The sequence below is a fragment of the Nicotiana tabacum genome, chromosome 12 (genome assembly GCF_000715075.1).
Source record: "Nicotiana tabacum cultivar K326 chromosome 12, ASM71507v2, whole genome shotgun sequence".
NCBI lineage: Eukaryota > Viridiplantae > Streptophyta > Magnoliopsida > Solanales > Solanaceae > Nicotiana > Nicotiana tabacum.
In genome coordinates, this window is record NC_134091.1 from 120,867,559 (window position 1) to 120,890,318 (window position 22,760).

General features: G+C 38.7%; 1 pseudogene; it reads right to left on the reverse strand.

Annotated features, from left to right (window-relative positions):
• Positions 1-1,142: 1,142 nt before the first annotated feature.
• On the reverse strand, positions 1,143-3,205 carry LOC107762857 (E3 ubiquitin-protein ligase RMA1H1-like; annotated as a pseudogene).
• Between the last annotated feature and the right edge of the window lie 19,555 nt (positions 3,206-22,760).

The following is a 22,760-nucleotide window of genomic DNA, read 5'->3' on the forward strand; positions in this document are numbered from 1 at the left end:
AAAAAGCTTTACTTTTATCCGGTGTATGCACCAAATTTAATTAACATAGCTTTAAAAGAAGATTAATCACAAACCGAGGCAAGTGAGATTTTCTTACCTTTTCTTTCTTTGATTATGAATTTTATGGTTTTAAAAATACTTTAGACTAACATTTGAAATTTATACTCTTTTTTTAAGAATTGAATTTTATCTCCTTTTTTTCCTGCTCTCATTCAAACGATTTGAACCATGTGATACATATTCAAAAAGTTAAATTGGTTGTGTTGAATAGTCCAAAAGTCGAATCCGAATCTAGGAAAATTGAAATAAACAAAATCAAATACATAGAAATGGAAACCAACATTCTCTCATTTCGTTGTATTTATTTCATATATGATTAGGCTAAACACTGAAAAAATGCTATTTTTTGCAAACTCCCTGAATCAAGATAACATCAAAAGTATTGTTTCCCGCTCAACCAAAAAACGGATGCCCGGTGCACAAAGCATACAGGGAAGGATCTCACCCTAAGGGGTGTGAAGTAGACAACCTACTCTAATGCAAGTATTAATATGTGCTTCCACGGCTCGAACTCATGAAAGGGTCTTTGACTTTATCGTATTAATATGTGCTTCCACGACTCGAACTCATGAAAAGGTCTCTGACTTTATCGTATTAATATGTGTTTCCACGACTCGAACTCTCTGACTTTATCGTAGCTCTAAGGGTCCCCTTCTTCCAGCTCACGCAAAGAAATTGAAAATTGACATTCCTTGACAATCAAGATGACTACTCAAATATTTGGAATTTGGACATGGATGTTTGACGAAGAAAAAAGTTCTGTTTGACCAAGGAAAGACTAATTCAACCTTTCTAAAACCTCTTCTATTGGTTTCTTGATGAAGATTAGCTATTTTGCTTAACATTAACAGAACTTCCAAGCCTTGATATGAACAACTATTTTTCCTCTCCTTTTTTCAGACAGGAATTAGCAGTTGCTTCTAATGAGTAGTAATTTTGCAATAAACAGCTTCTTGGATATGCACCAGAATGGATAAGAGCCAGAATTGAGTTTCTAAGCACAGACACTGTAATTTTTATATACAATCAGATTCCTTATTAGGTAATTACATGCAGGTTTCTTGATATGCACTAATAGGTAATCTGGTAAAAATAGCAACAAAGTTGCTATCACAGGTTAAAATTCACTAATAGTGTAAAAGAGTGTATATGACTTAAATCCTAGCCAGAAAAAAGATGGAAAAACTTCTTTGGCATGTAACATTGAGCCAAGCTCGTATATTCATCTTCTACTATTGTACTCATATTTCTAAAATGTATACAAATGTACCGGAAAAAGTGGTCAAAACAAGAGCAGACATGCTACTACGCAACAGAAGAGGAAAAAATATACTCTACCAAGTGATTTATCAGCAAGTAATAGTTGCCGTCTCATTCTCAAACTTCTGCCGCCTGCTAGGTGATATGAGTTTGGATATGAATCCAATGTCGGTGATGCGTTTGCAAATACTCGTGCATAAACCATTTCCCCAATCATGGGATGTAAAGCGTTCATTGTCGTGCCATCAAGGCTGGCAGGATAAGGCTGATGTGTTTGAGACTGCAGACGATTGCTTTGATGATGAGGTTGCTGAGATGGATTTGAATCGATAGTTGCTATCAGTGTGTGACCGCCACATCTTCGACTAGGAGGTCTTTGTGGTATGAGCATACCTTTACTTTGAACGTCATCTTCAGATGGTTTTGTAGCTTGGCCGCGGCCATAGAGTGGAATCAAGGTTTTTTGTGAAACTTCAGCCTTGCAAACAGGGCATTGAGGCTGTTGATGATCCGAATTTTCTGAAGGGATGCTCTGGAATTGAATCCACTTGTAAATGCAAGGCCAGCAATAGAGGTGACCACAAAATGTAACCACAGGATCGTGCACACAATCCAGGCATATGTTACACTCAAAACCACCAGATAGATTGTCTTCACGCTCATCATCAAACGTCGTCTTCCACTTCTCTAAGGGAGTAGGACACTCGTCAAAGACAGCCTCTGCTGTTTGCTCTTGGAAATGAAGATCTAGGGCCATATCCTACTTTTCGATGTAATTTTCTTGATTGCTATTAGCGCCTGTAGAAACATATTCCAAGAGAGAAAAGGATTAGAATTACAGGATCTCGATACAGCTAGAACAAACAAAAAACTGTGAAAATTATTTAGATATAACTAGTATGGAGATTTGCAAACACTAACACTGAAACATAATTGTAATATTTGACTTTGTCCTTCTAAAATCAAGTTGCACAAAAGTTCTTAAATGTTGGTTCTTAAAGTATTCAAAGGGGCAAGGCAAAGGTCCAACAATGATGTTTGATTTACTAGTAAGAGTATAAAGATCTTCAACTGTCTGAACGCATAGGATTACTTAAGCTCCCGTCTTGCCATAAAATTTGGGAGCTTTTTTTCAAATTTTGTTTTCAATATCTGTTTGTTTAGAAATTATAACTATTTTTTGGCAGATTCTGAAAATAAAATCTTCAAATCCCAAAAACAACTCTAGAGTAGTTTTTGAAGTTTTCTATTCACAAAACTTCAAATTCCTTTCATGTCCAAACACAATTTCAACTTCCAAAAATTATTTTTCCTCTCATCTTTAAAAACTCATTTTTTCAAGTTCCAACCAAATATATGTACAAAAACTACTAAGTAATAACAACTTTTTGTTTCTTGAGTAGTACCAAAAACAGTTTTCAAATCATCTTTTAAGTTTATATCTTCCTACCTACCTTCTCTCCTCCCCCCATCCCAACCAAAAGCAAAGAAAAATCTCTTTTTTCCAGGTAATTTTTGGGGATTAAAAAGGGCATAAGGCATAACTATAGCAGGTCAAATCTAGAGCTGTAAATGTAATAGATATCAACACTTCTGCATATTAGAAAGAGCTACAGGTTTAGGGAACAAATCTTGAAAAAGATAAAAGTTTGCCACACAACAATTCCAAACCACAAAAAGCTGTAACCTTTTCAATCAAATATAAATGAAAAAATAGACATAAAAAAGGAAAGAAAATAAATACCTGAATATATTTAAATCAAGAATATTGTCCTTTGTAATGTTATGCTGACTGAGTTAAAGCTAAAAAATGGAGGTTTTTAGATGGAGAAAGCAAGTAGTGAAGATAGAATGAAGGGGTTTTGGGTGTGACTCTATATTTATAGTGTGCTTGCTTTACAAAGACGCGCCTATAGATACAAAATGGAACTATATGTATAGGAAATTTATTAGCGCGTGGAGTTTACTTGTCAACTTCTTCTGGATAACATCTCAATGGGGCCGGGTTTTTACGTGGCGCTGACGGAGGATACAGATTACTCTTTTTTCTTCTTTTTTTTGGATTTTTCCACTTTCTGTTGCTCCTTTTTGGCTTTTAACAAATACCTTTAGTTTAGTATTTATTGAATTTTCTTATAAATGGAAAAGAGTACAAAACTTTTTCCCTACTTTTTCATTTTTCAGATTTATTCCTGTCTTTATTTAGATTCAAATGATAACTAAATACTCAATTCAAGGTAAATGGAGTGTATAAATTAAACTCTTTTTGGTTTATTGGATAATATTTTTCTGATAAAATAATGTAATTTTTAGTTTGTTAAAAAAATACATATTTTTATATATTTAAAGATGTTTCAATAAGTTACTCTCTCTGGTCCACTATAATTAATATTTTGACTATTTTCACAAGTATTATTCTTTCCGGTAATTATTTGATAATATTAAGTCAATTGATCTATCTTTATCACCCAATTTCTTTATTCTTTTAGGTTTTTATTTATTCACCACCTTTTGGTTTTGGACTCCAGCCTTTTGTTTTCGTTTCACACTTGCGGACCTATGTCAGTTTCTTAATCCTGAGTGCACATCCTCTGACTCTATATATAATATAATATAATATAATATAATATAATATAATAATACTATTAATTAAAATAATAAGCAAGTCATTATCTGCTTTATACTTGTAATCAATACTGCAATTAGTGTTTTACGCTCTCTTGCAATAACTCAAGTTAGAACTATAATACCTCGAGTCAAATTGCAACTTCAAAACTGTGCGCTAGAATATCTCTATTCTCTAGAAACTAATTTACTAGAGGCTTCTAACATTCAAGAAAGCTATTTAATTGTCAACTTTAATACAAAGTTTATGATAAATGGTATTCCTTTCTGTCCATAATAAGTGATTAATTTATTTTTTTATTTTGGTCCAAAATAAGTGTCAATTTATAAAACCAAGAAAAAATTCAATTTGCTTTTTCAAAGTTACTCTTATGTACGTATCTCTAAAAAGTCTTTTACTCCTCACATTAACTATGCTTCAATATTTAATTAAGGGTAGTTTTGTTACATTAACTATTTTTGTCTAAAATTTAGTGTTTCCTTAATGGGTGTGCCCAAGACAAATTGGTCACTTATTGTGGACCGGTTTAGAAAGTAAAAAAAAAGGTTTGGGGGAGGGGAGGGGAGGGGGATTTAATATAATATTTTTGTTTGTTCCTTCTAATTTATGGGAAAGAAAAGTTTAATCCCAAGAAAGCACCAACTACTCGTAGTAGGTGTTGGTGTAAACGAATTGACCTCTAGAGCCTTTGGCTTTCTAAAATGATTTGTATATGGTATAAAATAGTTGTACTCGTTTTGTCCCAATGATATGATGCACTCTCATTTATGTTACGTTTCAAAAAGAATAATATACTTTATTTTTTTATAAATAAAAATAATTTAACTTTAAAATTTTCATATTATATATACGCATTATATTTATAACTTATTTTAGATCATAAATTTTATTTATTTTATTTTTTAAATTTCGTGATCAGCCAAAGTTGCATAACATACATTAGGACGGAGGGAATAGTACTTTAAATTTTGCTTAAGTGTTTCATTTTACATGAGGAGTCCTAAGTTAATAGGCATTTTCAGTCAAGAGTCTAAGGAGAAAAAATACAATTCAATTTACAAGATTCTAGTGACATTTTTTTAAAGTAATATTCTCGAGGCAAACCCACTCAGAAGTCAGAGCAACCAACCAAGGGGCTTTAAACTGTTGGCAGCTCAACGAGTGGCCGCTGCCACCCGACTCCGCCTCTTCTCTTATTTTCAGAGAGATAAAAATTGTATAATGGGTATGCAAAATCAGTATCTTCATATTTCGTGTTAAGTTCAAATATTAAAACTTAATAGGTTTAGTTATCATTACTCATAGTTATACTAATATATATATATATGTACAAATAGTGAAGTTTACTACATATAAATACAGAATTAGCATTTATATCCAAGTATAATTTTATTCTTTCCTTGAGCCGATGATCTATCTGAAATAGTGTCTCTATCTTTAAGATAGGGGTAAAATACGTACACGTTATCTTCCCCAAACCTAACTCGTAAAATTATTCTTGGTTTGTAGTTGTTGTATAATTTTACTCTTTTAGACTTGAAAATGACAGTATATGGAGATATGGTTCGTGAGTCCTAGAATGATCTAGAAAGAGAAGACAAGTCTAACAAAGAATAGTGTGAATTTCTGAGCTTGTCAGACATTATGAAAGCCTCCTTGAATAGAGTCCAACAAAGAATAGTGTGAATTTCTGAGCTCGTCATACATTATGAAAGCCTCCTTGAATAGAGTCCGAATTCAAAATGTGATTTTTTTGAATTTAAAGAATTATAATGTGCGAAAAATAAATATAGTGACTTTTTTTTTAATATATAACGTTTTTTTAAAGGGCGCTATGCCTTAACGGACATTTACCCGTTAAGGTATAGCACCCTTTAAAAAGGCGCTATATTTGAATCCACGTGGCGCAAAAAACGCAGATAAATAGAATTTAGTGTATTCAAGGAGGAGTAGGGTGGTGCACTCTACCATTGCACCATCCACCACTCTACTCATCTTTTAATACATTAAATTCTATTTATCTGTTTTTCCTGCGCCATGTGGATTCAAACATAGCGCCTTTTTAAAGGGCGCTATACCTTAACGGGTAACCGGTCGTTAAGGTATAGCGCCCTTTAAAATAACGTTATATATTAAAGAACCACATTTTTGTTCTTTGAGTCCAAAAGAATCACATTTTGGTTCCAAACCCTCCTTGAATAGCCCCACGTAATTTGTCATTTGTCCACTATTGAATATCCGGTAAACACTTTATGTTTTGACAAATCGAAATGTGACATTCGAGATGTAATTTACAAACTATCCTTACTTCTTTTTTTCTTTGGAAAAATCCTTTTGGCCACACCATTTTTGGCCACCTTGACCCAAATGGGGTCATTAAGATAAATTTACTCCCAAATTAGGTTCCAGGCGAATCTTTATACCGATAATGCCCTTTTAGTTAGGTTTGAATATTTCTCTCCCACCCATTTAATAGTTGTCTTCCCAATACATGGAAGATCTCAAAGGTTGCAAACTCTATTTCCCATAAACCTTTTTTTTTAATTATTTTTTTTTTACATATTTTCATCCTTTTTTTGTAGTATATACGTATATATTTCAAAATTATTCATCTATAAACATGTATTTGATTGTGTATTTCGTATATTTTTAGTATAATAAGGTCTTCAAAGCCCTACTATTTAAACAAACCTAGATGGTCAAAACCTTACTTAAACAAAACCCTAGATGGCCGAAAACATACTTAAACAAACCTTCATTTAAACTCATATGTTCTTTTAAGTGTGAGTTAATAGATTAAGGAATCAATAATGGTGCATTCGAAGAAGAATAGTGCTTCAAAAGTATATGTTATATTTTCTGATAAAATATTAGGAATATACTACTCATGGAGTGAATGTTCTCCTATGGTTCTCGAGGTTAAGCGTATCATCTTCCAGTCTTTCAAGTCTCACGATGCGGCCATATCGGCGTTCAATGAATTTGAAAAATCAGTTGAAGGTAAACAAAATCTCAAATCTATGATTTTTGTTGTATTTTGTGATAAGAAGCCGGGAATATACAAATGTTGGTGTGAGTGTGTTAATATGCTTGTTGGAGTCGAGGGTAGCTACTTTCAAGCTTTCCAATGTTATGATGAAGCCTTAGAAGCCTTCAACAAATTTCAAAAAATAAGTTGTTCACAGGAAGAGTCATCTTCAAGCTCGGCTATTGAAGAAAGTGAAGAAGTGGTAACAAATGAAAGTGCAGCAAATACTATTTCATCTGCTATATTAGCGGGCATATTTATTGGGTTGAAGCTGTCAGAAAATATTGCAAACTAATTATGTCAATTTTAGTTCTTATTTTATCTTATGTTAGAAAAGTGTTGGCTATTTTTCTTTGGTGTGCAAGAGATGAAAACTTTGTTTTTCATTTTGAATATCAAGTATTGTATGAAGTTGGGCATGCTTATTTCATGTTTACTTTTTTCATTATCTATGAAGTTCGAATTTTATGACTTCTTTAGCATTTTCGATTATGTTTCATGCAAAATATTCCAAGGAAATAATCTGCATTTTGTATATTAATTTTGTATTAATCTGCATTCCTAAATTATTTTTGTTTAGTTCATTTTTTTTTGGTAAAAATAAAATTTTTATTGATCACCAGCACAAACATTTACAATTGATTCCCTTCTATTCATCCGTACTCCCTAAACAATCCTACCTGACCAACTCTACTACCCCATATCAATTGTGCTACTCTATTTACAGTAAGCTTTCTATCCATACTCTTTGGTTTTGTGTTTAGTTCATAGTGTGACTACTGAATTTTTATTTAATTTCTTGCTGATTTAGTTCATTTTGTGATGGTTGCTTTTAAGTTTCATCTCTAGCAAAACTTACGTTCAAGTGAGGTTAAGATGTTTGTATCTCTGTGTTTGTGATGAATCTGCATTTGGATGTTAAATTATTTAATAAATAAATATTAGTATTTATTTTTAGTTTCTCACTTTTAATATGGAATATGTGTGAGAAGAATTCATTTCTCTTTTGGTATTGCTAAAACGGACAAAAATGCATCCAAGGATCTACATTGCACTGTTCGAGTTCATGATTTGAGTAATTAATTTCTTTGAAGCATGTTTTATTTTTTTTATTCTAGCTATTCTTCCTTGAGTAAGGAATCGTTATTTATTCTAGCTATTCTTCTTTGAGTAAGGAATCGTTATCTTCATATATTATTTGAGTAAGGAATCATATTGTTTTCTTCATAATAGATAGGCAAAGTGACCATATTTATACATAAAAACGCGTATTGCTTTTGGCTCGATAATATTTGGAACCAGGGGATAAAGGAAGCAAAAATATTTTAAAACATGTATAAAAAAAGAACCAAAAGTAACGGAAGCTGTGGGTAAAGAAATACGAAATAAGCATTTTCATTGATTACTTGATAATCTTTAACATATTCAAAATAATATTTAGAAGATAATTCATTTTAGCATACCATGCTACAAACATGGCATGCATAACAAAACGACTTAAAATATCAATCTTTTACTCTACTCTATCTTTTGATTGACAGATTTTGATGCCTTAGAGGCGGCTTCGGTGTCACTGCTTATAACGATAACAGGAGCATCGTTATCTTTATTTTGGTCAGCGAGCAGTTCCTCCAACATATCATAACAGCAGGTAAGAGGGTAGGAATCAAGTAGAAGCCTTTTCACGTAGTCGGAGCCAATTTCACGCGCCATCCTAAGCAGCAGCAAGTTCGCCTCAATCTTCAGCTTTTTCAACTGGTTTCTTACATCTTGGTAAAGGATGTTGTGGTTAACCGGAGAACCATGAAGAGGTTCATCAATTGTTTTTTTCATTGAAGTTCTATCCATTGTTATTTTCGCACTCTTCGCAGAATAGGTAGTGTAACGACCCGGCCGGTCGTTATGAGAATTTAAGTTCTGTTCGGTGGCATAAGGTCTTGAACAACTTCATATTATGTGTATTGACTTGCGTACGTGATCAAATTCAGTTATCGAATGATCAGGAGTGATTTGAGACACTTAGTCCCTAAAATAAAAGTTTAAGTCTTAAGATTTTAACCGTAGTCGGAACTGTATGAAGACGACTTCGGAATAGAGTTCCGTTGGTTCTGTTAGCTCCCTTGGGTGATTTTGGACTTAGGAGCGTATCCGGACCGTGAATTTGAGGTCTGTAGCTGATTTAGACTTGAAATGGCAAAAGTAAAATTTTTGGAGATTTTGACCGGAAGTGGACTTTTTGATATCGGGGTCGGAATGTGATTCCAAGAGTTGGAACGGCTCCATTATGTTATTTGGGACTTGCCTGCAAAATTTGACGTCATTCCGGGTTGGTTAGATTGGTTTCGGCACGAGTTTTTAAAGTTGGAAGTTTTGGAAGTTCATAAGTTCGATTCGTGGTGCGATTTGTATTTTTGGCATTGTCTGATATGATTTGAGACCTCGAGCGAGTCCGTGTTAGGTTATGGGACTCGTTGGTATGTTTAGACGGGGTCCCGGGAGCCTCGGGTGAGTTTCGGATGGGCTACGGGTCATTTCCCCTTATTTTGAACTATTGTTATCTGTCATCTGGTTTCCTTCATCGCGTTCGCGTCCTTGACTTCACGTTCGCGTAGTGTTATTTTGGAGGGCGAAATATTTCCTCTTCGCGTTCGCAGTTACCCTCTCACGTTCGCGAAGTTCTGCCACCCCTTCTTCGTGTTCGCATTCCATATCTCGCGTTCACGAAGTGCAAACCTGGCCCTGGGCACTGGTGATCATTTTCTTATTCGCGTTTGCGTGTCGCTTACGCGTTCGCGTAGCTATTCCATTACACTCTTCACGTTCGTGTACTACTTCACGCGTTCGCGAAGAGCAGTCGTTGGACTATCATATTTTTCCTCTCCGCGTTCGCGAAGAACAACTGGGCAGCTTTTGTTTTTCTTCTTCACGAACGCGTCCCTTTCACCACGTTCGTGATGCACAAAACACCTGAGCAGAATATAAAGTCTTCTATTCCGAGGGTTTGCCATTTTCACCATTTTTGGAGTTATAGAGCTCGGTTTTGAGCGATTCTTTGTGGGTTTTTCAAGCAAATCGATTGGGTAAGTAGTTTTCACCTAGAATTTATTATATTCGGTAATTTTATCTTTGTTTTTATCATTTGATTTGTGTTTTGAGTTGAGAAAAATGTTGGTTTTTGAAGAAAATTTCTAAAATGAAAAATCATGATTTGAGGGACGAAATGGTATCGGAATTTGATAATTTTTGTATGGTTGGACTCATATCAGAATGAGTGTTCGGGTTTTGTAAAATTTGTCAGGTTCCGAGGTGCGGGCCCGGGGGTCGACTTTTGGACTGATTTTTAGATTTTGATAAAGATTGAGACTTTATAATCCGGAATAGTCTCTTATGAGTTTTATTTGTGTTTTGAAGTTATTTTGATTAGATTTGAGCCGCCCGGAGGTCATTTTACCCGAGAAGTTCATTTTTGAGTATCGGTCTATCTTCTTTGAGGTAAGTATCTTGCCTAACCTTGTGTGAGAGATTTCCCCTTAGGATTTGAGTCTTCTATGTTGACTGTAGTCCATGTACGCGAGGTGACGAGTACGTGCTCGGACTTATTTTTGGAAAGTTGGTCTTTTAGGATTCTTAGGTCCTTACATTCACTGAGTATAAAGTTGTTCTTGATATGATTAAGTCCCTATTTACTAGTTTCACCTCTACATGCTTTAGTTAGAATTAATTGCTTCGGGATTCACTCTTATTGCCAATTTGACTCTTATTTGACTTAAGTGAAGATTTTACCTCCTCTGTTGTCATGCTATCTTTTCATAACTGCTTATCTTTATTTGGAATTAATATTATTTCATCCAATAATTATTCAGTCTTAATTGGGGTTATGCTTATTTTTCCGCTGCTTATCCTTTATTGAATTGTTGAATATCCTTCGTAATTTCCTCAACCTTAAAAGAGGTTTAGATATCCTATATCTTAGTCGACTTGTTTTATTTGGAATTATTTGACTCGTGTTAGCTTCCCTGTTGTTGAGGTGTATATTGTTGGATCGTTGCTACACATTAGTTTTTCCTTGTTGAGATTTTCTCTTTACGCCTAGCATTCCAGACTGTGGTTATTCTTTGCGGATTAGTTCTACATTTTCTTGTTATTTAAAAGTTCTTGAGTTGATTTACGTGTCGTACTTTGTATTATTGCCATTGTTGTTGTTGTATTTATTGTGGTGATGCACGAGGTTTCTGCCGTACGGTTATTATCATTGTGATGCACGAGGTTTCTGTCGTACGGTTGTTGTTATGGGGTTGCAAGAGGTTTCTGCCATGCTATTGTTACTATTGATATTTGTACATGTGGCGTGACAAGGTAGGATATAAGATATATATGGGTTGCGCATGTGGCGAGATAAGGTGAGAACATTATTATGCACGTGTGGCGAGATAAGGCGGGCACTTACTTTATTATTGCACATGTGGCGAGACAAGGTGGACTGTGTCAGGGATTGATTTGTGATGATTTGTGGCCTGGGGGCATTCTTGTTGTTGATATTTGTGAAGTGGTATACATACCTGTGTGAGCTTTATCTTGTGAAAGCTGTGAGAAAATATTCTACGAGCTGTCCGTTCTTTTTCCTTATGCTTATTTGCTGATATGGACTATGGTAGGACACTTGCACAAGAATACGCGTAGTTAAGCACTTTTATCGGATAAGAGGTGTTTTTGATATTGTTGAGCATAAATGCTCACCCTTGTTTACTTGCCTTATATGAGAATGGCTCTATTGGCACATGAGTCGTCAGTGCGGTTATGAGATGTTATGAGGGCACAGGATGCCAAGTGTTAAAGTTCAGGTATTGAGACCTGTGAGTTGTGATTTGTCCGAGGTTCGGTACCTCATGGAGTTGTTGACTAAAACCCGATGTAAAAGCGGTTGTAGTTGCCGAGTTATTACTTGTCTTTGTTGTATTTGTGATTTCGGATTTAGGCTGTGTTCCATTCACCTTTCTGTGTCATTTTCATGATATTCCGCTGATACTTGTTGTTTCCTTCCTTATTGCCATCACTGTACTGTGAGCCATATTGCATAGTTTTTATGTGACATCATGCTTCTGTTGTTCATGCACTTATATTTGTTCAGTTTATTAGACCAGTGAGTGTCTTGACTGTTCCTCATCACTACTCCATCGAGGTTAGTCTTGATACTTACTGGGCACCGCTGTGGTGTGCTCATGCTACTCTTCTGCACATTTTTGTGCAGATCCAGGTACTTGTTCGTTAGCTAGCTATGTGGACTGTTGCTGTGGAGACTCAAGGTAAACCTGCTACTGCGTTCGCAGGCTTCGGAGTCATCTTCAGCTTTTTGTTTTTGCACTGTTTATTCTTATTTCTGGACAGCTGTATTTAGAAGTTTCTAGCAAATACTCTGTAGAGCTTATGACTTATATTACCAGTTTTGGGAATTTTAAGAGATTCTATTTAAATAATGTTGTTGTTTTAATTATTGTTAGGCTTACCTAGTCCCTAAGACTAGGTACCATCACGATATCCAAACGGAGGGAAAAATTGGGTCGTGACAAGTTGGTATTAGAGCTCTAGGTTCATAGGTGCTATGAGTCATAAGCAATTTTAGTAGAGTCTTGCGGATCGGTACAGAGTCGTAGTACTTATCTTCGAGAGGCTATAGAACTATTAGGACAATCTGACTTCTTTCATTCCTTTCGTGCGAGCTTATTGATCTCAGAGTTTGAACTTTTATCATTTCATTCTCTCACAGATGGTGAGGACACAAGCTATAGTTATAGACGACGCTGCTTCCGGAGCAAGTATCGCTAGAGGCAGAGGCAGAGGCCGACGAGGAGTAAGTGTCACAGCCGGAGCACCTACCAGAGCAACAGTTTAGGAGCCGCCAGTAGTTCTAGTTGGGGAGCAAGTACCGGAGGCGCCTGTTATTACCCCCGGACTTCAGGAGACCTTAGCACAGTTCCTGAGCATGTTTGGTACATTGGCTCAGACGAGGTTGATTTCGGTTGCACCAGCTACATCACAGACCGGGGGAGGGACCCAGACTCCCGCAGCCCACACCCCATAGAAGCGATTTCATGTTGGTCAGGTTCTAGGTGTCATAGTGACACAGCCTGTGGTTCCAATTTAGCCCGTGGTCAGGGCAGCAGCATCTGAGGAAGAGCAGCTTAGACTTGAAAGGTTCAAGAAATATGACCCTCATATATTCAGTGGTTTGGCTTCAGAGAGTGCACAGGGTTTTCTGGAAGAGTGTCACCGCATTCTCCGTGCTATGGGTATTGAGGAGAGGAGCGGGGTTGCTTTTACTACGTTCCAGCTCAGGGGAGTGTCTTACCACTGGTGGCGGGCATATGAGTTGGGTAGCCCAGCCGAGTTAGCTTCACTTACATGGGTTCAGTTTTCAGAGATGTTCCTGAGAGAGTTTGTATCTCAGTCCCTTCGAGATGTATGGTGCGCGAAGTTTGAGCAGCTGCGCCAGGGCACCATGTTAGTGTCAGAGTATGCCGTGAGATTTAGTGATTTGGCCAGGCATGCGCCTGCTTTGGTCGCCACATTTAGAGAGCGTGTCCGCAGATTCATTGAGGGACTGAGGCATGATATTCGGTTCAGCATGGCTCGGGTGTTAGAGTCTGATGTTTCATTTCAGCAGGTGGCAGGGATCACTCGCCGTGTAGAGGGCATGTGGGATTAGGAGGAAGAGGACAGGCGGGGCCTTGAGAGCGAGTACATGCGAGATCAGGAGAGAGAGGACAGGGAGGTGAGGATGCCTCGTAGACCGGAGAGATCTACTGGTCCTTATTTTGGAGGCAGGGTACGACATGGTAGTGGTTATATGGGTCAGCCAGTTCAGTTTGCACTTCAGGCTTTGCACAGTGTTTCAGGTGCTCATGGGTCTCAGAGTACTAGTACCGCACAGTTCCCACAACCACGTCAGCAGAGAGGTTGCTTCGAGTGTGGATATACTAGCCACAAGGTGAAAGATTGTCCTAGACTCCGGATAGGTATGTCACAGCGGAGTATTCAGGCGAGTAGGGGGTGCCCAAGAGGGGAAGGCCCGACCCGTTGATGTGTTTCATATAGTAGGCTTGAGGCCACTGCGCCAGATGATATCATATATGTATGCTTTTGATTTGTTACAGAGGGGCACCATTCGTATTTTGATTCGGTCCTGCTTATCGGGGCGAGTTCCCCTACTTGTTGTCCCACCTATGGGTGAGTTTATGACTTAGTATTATGTTTAGATGTTTACCCCGTTGGGAGATTCTATGAGTGATAGCCGTGTCTATCGTTGTTTTCTATTCATTATTGAAAGTTACGAGACTATAAGTGAATTCATGTTGTCTATTATGGCAGGTTTGATGTGATTCCTGAGTAAATTGGTTACGATTTATAATTTGATACTCTACGGGGGTGAGGTTTTAGTAAGTGTTGTGATTTTATTAGCAGAATTGAATTAGTGAAAGATTTCCATTGGTATGATGTGTATTTGACTTGTGATTCAGAGTTGAGGGTGAGACCCTCGCGATTCTATGTGATTTGATATGTTTGAGCCGGGCTGCGTGCCACGGTGGAAGGGTATACCAGGATGAGATCCTTATGATTTGTTCATGTACTTTGATTTTTCATTTTGAATTGATTCGTAGTATGATACTGTTAGAGAGTTGTGTCTGTAGGGCTTGTTTCATATTTCCCTTATGTGTTTCTCTTTAAATATTCATTCATTTTCATTCTGTGCTTCTCAAGTTTTAGCTTGCGGGGTGTGTGCCCGGTGGTGTTAGTTGTGACTTGTTGATTCGGGTGTATAGTTAAGAGTTTTTCGTGTTTCTTGCATCGTTGTCAGTGTTGTGGAGGTTTTAACAGGGTTCTAACGGATATGAGGCTAATTGTCGGTGATGGTTTTGATTACGGGCAGCTATTGTGATCAGAAATGTTATTATGGTCCTATGTGTGGTGTGTCTTGTTGTGTGGTCATACCTTGTGGGTGTAGGCATGAGTTGTTACAACTGGTTGAGAATGATACCGGTTATGGATTTAGAATCGGGTCTTTTGAAGATAAATGGAAGGTGAAAATTTTGACTCTAAGGCTTATCGGTGTTGGCAAAAAGGATGAATTACAGTTGGGATGGTGTCGTCAGGATTATGTGGATTGGGGTGACGTGGTGTCGCCCGCGGGTGTGTGTTGGATATGTACTTTCAGTGATTTGAAGACTTCGAGGCGATTCTTAGCACGTTCGAGGATGAACGTTTGTTTAAGAGGGGAAGGATGTAACGACTCGGCTGGTTGTTTTGAGAATTTAAGCTCCGTTCGGCGGCATAAGGTCTTGAACAGTTTCATATTATGTGTATTGACTTGCATACGTGGTTAAATTCAGTTACCGGATGATCCGGAGTAATTTGGGACACTTAGTCCCTAAAATGAAAGTTTAAGTCTTAGGATTTTGACCGTAGTCGGAACTGTGCGAAGACGACTCCGGAATAGAGTTCTGTCGGTTCCGTTAGCTCCGTTGGGTGATTTTGGACTTAGGAGCGTGTCCGGACCGTGAATTTGAGGTCTGTAGCGGATTTAGGCTTGAAATGGCAAAAGTTAAATTTTTGGAGATTTTGACCGGAAGTGGACTTGTTGATATCGGGGTCGGAATGCGATTCTAAGAGTTGGAAAAACTCCGTTATGTTATTTGGGACTTGCCTGCAAAATTTGACGTCATTCCGGGTCGGTTAGATTGGTTTCGGCTCGAGTTTTCAAAGTTGGAAGTTTTAGAAGTTCATAAGTTCGATTCGTGGTGTGATTTGTATTTTTGGCGTTGTCTGATGTGATTTGAGACCTCGAGCCAGTCCATGTTAGGTTATGGGACTTGTTGGTATGTTTAGACGGGGTCCCGGGGGCCTCGGGTGAGCTTCGGATGGGCTACGGGTCATTTCCCCCTATTTTGAATTGTTGTTATCTGTCATTTGATTTCCTTCATCGCGTTCCTTGCCTTCACGTTCGCATAGTGTTATTTTGGAGGGTGAAATATTTCCTCTTCGCGTTCGCAGTCACACTCTCGCGTTCGCAAAGTTCTGCCACCCCCTTCTTCACGTTCGTATTCCCTATCTCGCGTTCGCGAAGTGCAAACCAGGCCCCGGGCACTGGTGATCATTTTCCTCTTTGCATTCACGTGTCGCTTACGCGTTAGAGTAGCTATTCAATTACACTCTTCGCGTTCGCGTACTACTTCACGCGTTCGCGAAGAGCAGTCGTTGGGCCATCATATTTATCCTCTCTGCGTTCGCGAACATGTTGTTGCGTTCGCGAAGAATAACTGGGCAGCTTTTGTTTTTCTTCTTCGCGAACGCGTCCCTTTCTCCGCGTTCGCGATGCACAAAACACCTGAGCAGAATATAAAGTCCTCTATTCCGAGGGTTTGTCATTTTCATCTTTTTTGGAGTTCTAGAGCTCGGTTTTGAGCGTTATTTTGTGGGTTTTTCAAGCAAATCGATTGGGTAAGTGTTCTTCACCTAGAATTTATTATATTCCGTGATTTTATCTTTGTTTTTATCATTTAATTTGTGTTTTGAGTTGAGAAAAATGTTGGTTTTTGAAGAACATTTCCAAAATGAAAAATCATGATTTGAGGGACGAAATGGTATCGGAATTTGATAATTTTTGTATGATTGGACTCATAGTGTTCGAGTTTTGTAAAATTTGTCGGGTTCCGAGGTGCGGGCCCAGGGGTCGACTTTTGGACTGATTCTTAGATTTTGATAAAGATTGAGACTTTATAATCCGGAATAGTCTCTTATGATTTTTATTTGTGCTTTAAAGTTATTTTGATTAGGTTTGAGACGCCCGGAGGTCATTTCACCCGAGAAGTTCATTTTTGAGTATCAGTCTGTCTTCTTTGAGGTAAGTATCTTGCCTAACCTTGTGTGGGGGATTTTCCCTTAGGATTGAGTCTTCTATGTTGACTGTAGTTCATGTACGCGAGGTGACGAGTACGTGCTCGGACTTATTTTTGGAAAGTTGGCCTCTTAGGATTCTTAGGTCCTTACATTCACCGAGTATGAAGTTGTTCTTGATGTGATTAAGTCTCTATTTACTAGTTTCACCTCTACATGCTTTAGTTAGAATTAATTGCTTCAGGATTCACTCTTATTGCCTATTTGACTCTTATTTGACTTAACTGAAGATTTTACCTCCTCTATTGTCATGCTATCGTTTCATAACTGCTTATCTTTATTTGGAATTAATATTATTTCATCCTATAATTGTTCAGTCTTAATTGAGGTTATGATTATTTTTCCGCTGCTTATCCTTAATTGAATTGTTGAATATCCTTCGTAATTTTCTCAACCTTAAAAGAAGTTTAGATATCCTATATCTTAGTCAACTTGTTTTATTTGGAATTATCTGACTAGTGTTAGCTTCCCTGTTGTTAAGGTATATATTGTGGGATCGTTACTACACATTAGTTTTCCCTTGTTGAGTTATTCTCTTTACACCTAGCATTCCAGACTGTGGTTATTCCTTGTGGATTGGTTCTACATTTTCTTGTGATTTAAAAGTTCTTGAGTTGATTTACTTGTCGTACTTTGTATTATTGCCATTGTTTTTGTTGTATTTGCTGTGGTAATGCATGAGGTTTCTGCCGTGCGGTTGTTATCATTGTGATGCATGAGGTTTCTGCCGTGCGGTTGTTATTATGGGGTTGCAAGAGGTTTCTGCCGTACTATTGTTACTATTGATATTTGCACATGCGGCGTGATAAGGTGGGATATATATATTTGTGGGTTGCGCATGTGGCGTGACAAGGTGGGAACATTGTTATGCACGTGTGGCGAGACAATGCGGGCACTTACTTTATTATTGTACACGTGACGAGACAAGGTGGGTTGTGTCAGGGATTGATTTGTGATGATTTGAGGCCTGGGGGAATTCTTGTTGTTGATATTTGTGAAGTGGTATACATACATGTGTGAGCTTTATCTTGTGAAAGCGGTGAGAAAATATTCTACGTGATGTCCGTTCTTTTTCCTTATGCTTATTTGCTGATATGGACTATAGTAGGACACTTGCACAAGCATACGCGTAGTTAAGCAATTTTACCGGATAAGAGGTGTTCTTGATATTGTTGAGCATAGATGCTCACCCTTGTTTACTTGCCTTCTATGTGAGAATGGCTCTATTGGCACGTGAGTCGCCAGTGCGGTTATGAGATGTTTTGAGGGCACATGATGCCAAGTGTTAGAGTTCAGGTATTGAGACCCGTGAGTTGTGATTTGTCTGATATTCGGTACCTCGTGGAGTTGTTGACTAGAACCTGATGTAAAAGCAGTTGTAGTTGCTGAGTTATTACTTGTCCTTGTTGTATTTGTGATTTCGTATTTAGGTTGTGTTCCATTCACCTTTATGTGTCATTTTCATGATATTCCGCTGATACTTGTTGTTTCTTTCCTTATTGCCATCACTGTACTGTGAGCCATATTGCATAGTTTTTATGTGACATCATGCTTCTATTGTTCATGTACTTATATCTGTTCAGTTTATTAGACTAGTTGGTGTCTTGACTGTTCCTCGTCACTACTCTACCGAGCTTAGTCTTGATACTTACTAGGCACCGCTGTGGTGTGCTCATGCTACTCTTCTGCATATTTTTGTGCAGATGTAGGTACTTGTTCGTTAGCTAGCTGTGTGGACTGTTGCTATGGAGACTCAAGGTAAACCTGTTGCTGCGTTCGCAGGCTTCGGAGTCACCTTCAACTTTTTGTTTTTGCACTGTTTATTCTTATTTCTGGACAATTGTATTTGGATGTTTTCTAGCAAACACTCTGTAGAGCTTATGACTTGTACTACCGGTTTTGGGAATTTTAAGAGATTCTATTTAAATAATATTGTTGTTTTAATTATTGTTAGGCTTACCTAGTCCTTAAGATTAGGTGCCATCAGGATACCCAAACGGAGGGAAAAATTGGGTCGTGACAGGTAGATGATTTGGATGATGAGATTAATAATGTAATTTTCCTTCTATTTATAGTATGAGTTATGGTTTGAATTTAGCTAGGGTTAGGGTTAGGGTTAGGGTTTCAATTAATCTTTTATACTCCTAAAAGAAGTCTTTAAATTTTTCAATGCATCCATTTTGTTTACCCAAAATTCTATTCATGAATTCTTGATCCAACCAGTAGTGAGAATATCTGGTTTGAGAATATTGAACGCTTAATTTCTTTCAATATTAACGGTTGTAACGACCCGGCCGGTCGTTTTGAGAATTAGAGCCCCGATCCCCTAATATCTGCTTTCCCAATATTTGTTTCTGCTTTTGGGATTTGCCGGAGTGTTTGGTTATGGAATTCGGGGAGTTTTGGGACACTTAGTTCCTAGTTGTTTGTTTAAGCTTTAGAGTTTTGGACCGTAATCGAAATTGTGTGAAGACGGATCCGTAATGAAATTCCGTCGACTCCGTTAGCTCTGTTGAGTGATTTTGGGGTTAGAAGCACGTCCGGAATGTGTTTTGGAGGCCTGTAGTAGATTTAGGCTTGAATTGGCGAAAGTTAGTTTTTCGGCGATTTCAGCCGATAGTGGAAATTTTGATATCGAGATCGGAATGGAATTCCGAAAGTGGTTGTAGGTTCTAGTGTTATTTCTGACCTGTGTGCAAATTTTGAGGTCATTCGGACTAGATTTGATATGGTTCGGCATCGTTTGTAGAATTTGGAAAATTTTAAATCCTTAGGCTTGAATCCGTGCTTAATTCATGATTTTGGTGTTGTTCGATGTGGTTTGAAGGCTCGACTAAGTTCGTATGGTGTTTTAGGATTGGTTTGTATGTTTGGTTAAGGTCATGGGGGCCTCGGGTGTGTTTCGGATGCTTAACAGAATGAACTTGGACTTAGAGAGGAATTTTTGAGTTGCTGGTTCTGGTGTTTTTGCACCTGCAGTGGGGAGTCCGCAGGTGCGGCCTCGCATAAGAGAGACTGGGATCACAGGTGCGCTTTTAGGCCAGGGAGTCAGTGGTTGCAGATGCGATGAGTGAGCCGCAGGAGCGGAGTCGCATCCGCGGAAGGGCAGTCGCAGATGCGGAGGTGAGAAGGACCCAAGGTTCCGCAGAAGCGGACGTTTGAGCGCAGAAGCGCATCCACAGGTGCGGACTCATGCGCGCAGGTGCGGACCCAGCCCAAGTAAGTGGACTTCGCACCTGCGCTGGACTATCCGCAGGTGCGGAAATTGCTAGGCAGAAAAGAGGATTTCGAAGGTTTGAAATTTCATAACACAAAATTCGATTTAGAGCTTGGTGGGAGACGATTTCTCGAGGGATTTTGAAGGAGAACTATTGGGTAACTAATTCTAATTCTATTTTGATCATAATACATTAATCTATTGTTGTTTTCCTCTTCTAATTAAGGAAATTGAGGGTAGAAGTTTGGAAATGGGGGAAAAGGTTCCCCAATTGAAAATCTGAGATTTGAATGGGAATTTGACGTCGGATTTAGATGATTATTTTGTTTGAGTGAACTCGTGAGTGAATGGGTGTTCAAAATTTGTAAGTTTTACCCGATTCCGAGACGTGGGCTCGAGGAGACTTTTTGGGTGTTTTTCCTAATTTCACGCTTTAGCTTCGAATTAATTAGGTAAATTAGTTACTTGTAGTCATATTTATATTATGCAATTAATTTGAATAGATTCGGGCCATTTATAATCGGATACTCGTGGCAAGAACGTGATATCGAGTTGATTTGAGCGGTTCGAGGTAAGTGACTTGCTTAACCTTGTGTTGGGGACTTTTCCCTTAAGATGTTTGATATTAATTGATGTGTGGGCGCCGTGTACGTGAGGTGACGAGTACGTACATGGGCTATTATTGCAAAAATTCTATTTTTCCTTTCTAAATCATAAACTGTTTTCCCTTATTAAATTGCACTAATACGTTTAATTGTTTAGCTTAGATTAGAGGAGCATGCTTACGTGTTTTAACTGCCTATCTGACATTCGGTGCGCCATGCTTAGTTAAGTCGCTATTTTCCTTATATGTGTTCAGTATAAAGCGTATAACTCGATGCCATACCTGCCATTTCATCTTGTGTTGCATATTTAAATTGGGACTACGGACGTATTCTGGGAAATTCCCCTGTCTTGCATATTTATTTTGGGACTACGGACGTATTTCGGGAGATCCCCCAGCACTGCATATTTACTTTGGGGCTACAGACGTATTTCGGGAGATCCCCCAGCACTGCATATTTACTTTGGGACTACGGACGTATTCCGAGAGATCCCCATGTACTGCATATTCATTTGGAAACTACGGGACGATATCTCGGGGTATTTCCCACTGTGTTTGCCTTGTTCTGAGCTGAGGTCTCCCGTAACTGTTAAATGTTCGAGAATTTCTTTAACTGTGTTACCGTAAATTTTACTTATATCTTTTACTGTTTAATTTATTATGTTTACTCTGGTAGGTCCTTGACCTAACCTCGTCACTACTCGACCGAGGTTAGGCATGGCACTTACTGGGTACCATTGTGGTGTACTCATGCCCTTTCCTGCACATGTTTTCGTGTGCAGATCCAGGTGCGAGCTATCAGCCTCGAGGTTAGAGCGTGCTGCTGATTCTATGAGACTTCAAGGTACTTTTGCTTGCGTCCGCAGATCTTCGGAGTCCTCTTCTACTCCCACGCTTAGAGATTTTCTTTATTATCTTCAGACTTTTGTATAGAGCTACATAGATTATAGCAGCTTGTGACTTAGTGACATTCCGGGTCTTGGAACATTATTTGTATATGTCGAGTGGTACTACTCTTGACTATTCACAATATGTTGTTTGTCTTTAAAATGTTGTATTTTCTTTATATTTTTCGTAATAATAGGCTTACCTAGTCGTAAAGACTAGGTGCCATCACGACACCTTATGGAGGGGTTAATTTGTGTCGTGACAAGTTGGTATCAGAGCACTAGGTTCATAGGAGTCACGCGTCACAAGCCGGTTTATTAGAGTCTTGCGGATCGGTAGGAGATGTCCGTACTTATCTTTGGGAGGCTATGTAACTGTTAAGAACAATCATATTTCTTTGATTTCCTTGTCGTACGAGTTATTGACACCAAAACAATTCTAAGATTCTATTATATTCTTTCTCACAGATGGTGAGGATCCGTACTAGGAGGACCGACGATCAGGCACCCGAGCCCCCTGCCAGAGCCGCCAGAGGCCGGGGTCGGGGTAGAGGACGACCACATGGTGCAGCCCGAGCACCTGTGAGAGCTGCGTCAATGGAGCCCCCAGCAGCTCCAGCTGGAGGGCCAGCACCGGAGATCCCTATTGCTACTCCAACCCTCCAGGAGACTTTAGCTAAGTTCATGAGCATATTCAGCACTCTGGCTCAGGCTGGACTATTTTCGATAGCTCCCGCTACATCTCAGGCTGGGGAGGGGCACAGACTCCCGCAGCCCGCACTCCTGAGCAGAGGGTCCAGGTTGATCAGGCCCTAGAGTATATTCCTATGCCCCCAGTGGCTCCGGTTCAGCAAGAGATCAGGGTAGCTGCTTCTAAGGTAGAGCAGCTCAGACTTGAGAGGTACAAGAAGTACCACCCACCTACTTTCAGCGGACTAGCTTCAGATGATGCTCTGGGTTTTCTTAAGGAGTGTCATCGTATTCTCCGCCCTATGGGCATTGTGGAGACGAGTGGGGTTTCTTTCACCGCTTTCCAGCTGAGGGGAGCAGCATATCAGTGGTGGCGTGCCTATGAGCTGAATAGTCTGGACGAGGAAGCCTCACTCACTTGGACTCAGTTTTCAGAGATG